The sequence below is a fragment of the Glossina fuscipes genome, unplaced genomic scaffold (assembly GCF_014805625.2).
Source record: "Glossina fuscipes isolate IAEA_lab_2018 unplaced genomic scaffold, Yale_Gfus_2 61, whole genome shotgun sequence".
NCBI classification, from domain to species: domain Eukaryota; kingdom Metazoa; phylum Arthropoda; class Insecta; order Diptera; family Glossinidae; genus Glossina; species Glossina fuscipes.
In genome coordinates, this window is record NW_023998433.1 from 3,173,302 (window position 1) to 3,175,546 (window position 2,245).

The window sequence follows — 2,245 nt, forward strand, 5'->3', positions numbered from 1 at the left end:
AAAATCTTAAAGCACTAGCATCTAAAGCAGCCAGCTTGATGGTAAACTCTACTGCACTTGACATTTAAGCACATGCCCGTTGAGTAGTTAGTCGAGATCCTTTGAACTTTGCATTACATAACCATTATTTATTGTATGCGCCTGAGAGGCCGAGCAGGCAAAAGATCTTAACTTAACTTAACTTAAGATGGGTTGCCTCTACGTAGGCGAATAATTGAAAGATGGACGGGTGAACGGTTTTATCTTTTATAAACGGTCCTACAGGAGATGTGCATAAAAATGACGCTAGGTGGGGACAAAAATGTAAGAACATCAAAAATAAAATTTATTTAAAAAAAACAATCATCGAGCATGATATTCTTATTCAAATATTTGCCTTGAACTGTCAGATATTCAAGTCGTTTAAAGACGAATTGCTTATGTTTTTGGCTAAAGTGACTTTGCAAGCTAATCGTGGCCAAAGTCGTTTCAAATCTATCAAATTCGTTCTTTATCTTTATCATGCCATGCCTTATAGGAGATGAACTTCGCAGCTGCACGTTACACGTCTTAAAAAACTTATGACGTATCGCTAAAACGGAGTTTTTAGAGCATATATTCTTGAAAACTCGGATTAAAAGTGAATGAGATTTTTGCCATAATTGGCTGCCAAATAACCTAATTGTAGTCTAAGTGATAACAAATATTTTATATAAAACTGATAAGCGACAAATTTTAAATTTTAATTAAAAAAAAGTGACAATATCGACAGCGGGAAAGCGTATTCTGATCTCGTATTTAAGAGACATTACATTTCTTTCAATAGTTAGGAAAGTCATATACAATTTGTGCTGGCAATATTTTTCACAAAATCTATAAGAAAATTAAAAAAAAAAAAACTTTAAAGCTTTATGCTTTATGAAGCAAATATATTATTGAGCAATCGTCCAGAGGGCACTGCCAACAATCTGGGTGGCAGCCATAGATCAATGTAAAAACTGATGAATAAGTACGGAAAAGTCACGTTCTTTGCTTTTACCTCTTACTCATCATTTGGTCCTGGCAAAGAAGAAAGTAAAAAAAAAAAAAAAATATGTATCGATACAGTTTATATAATAAACAACATGATGACCATTATAATGTAGTGACTAGCGTTCTTCACATATATAGAGAAATATTTTCTTGAATTCCTTGCAAAATTCCTTCGGACACATATTTACACAATCTTTTTTTTTTTTTTTTGCGTTGCTTTTTTAAAGTAAATATCAGCAGAAACTTAATGAAATCTTTCAGAATTTATTCTCTGTATTTTACCAATATTTTGAAAATTCTTTTATTCTTTTTTAATATTCAATATCAATTGTCTGTGTATTCATATATATATATATATATATGGAAAGAAAAAACAGGAGCAGAATGTCTCCTTCTTCCTCCTCAAATATGTTCAATGATTATTTTTCAGTTATTCATGAAAATTCAATAAAATCTTTTTTGATTTTCTTTTCACTTTATACCAACATCACAGACAAAACTGCAAACAAGTAACGAGATAAACACACGGCACAATATAACCACATTTTTCTGTCTATGTTGGGAAAGTAAAAAATGTTGGTCAACCATATGGAATTCATATATGTATTAAACACATCCACATGAAGGAATAATTGAATTCAAATTTTATTTATTGCTCACGAAAAATAAGATTTTCGTACCCGCCCCTCCCTATTCATTTCTCATCTTTCAATATCTTTCTGCCATCCTGCATTATTCATTTATTTATACTGTATGTTGATTGTTTTATAATAATTTCTCTTTTTTTTTTTATAACTACATAAATAGAAAATTTATTATCCAATGCACACACAACTGTATTATAAATAACAAAAAATTACAATGAAGTTGCCTGGAACACAGTTTTGAATTATCTGTACGGTACTTAATTGTGTGTATTGGTCAGAAGCAAGAAAAAAAGACTCAATTTGTGTTATTATTTACATATACAAGGATTTTCAAGGAAATTTTCCAACATTTTGCATAATAATAATAAAACTTAAAGAAGAACTGTTAGAATATTATTATTACTATTATTTAATTTTTATCTCTTTATGATTGGTTTTTAGTCATTCGAGCTTTGCTTGCTGACCCGTAATTTTACAACATCAAATCTTATTTACGCCTTTTCCAGATGTTTTCATTTTATATTTTTATGAAGACAATAATTTTTCTAAATCACTACACGCAATATTTATCGTAAATGATATTAATA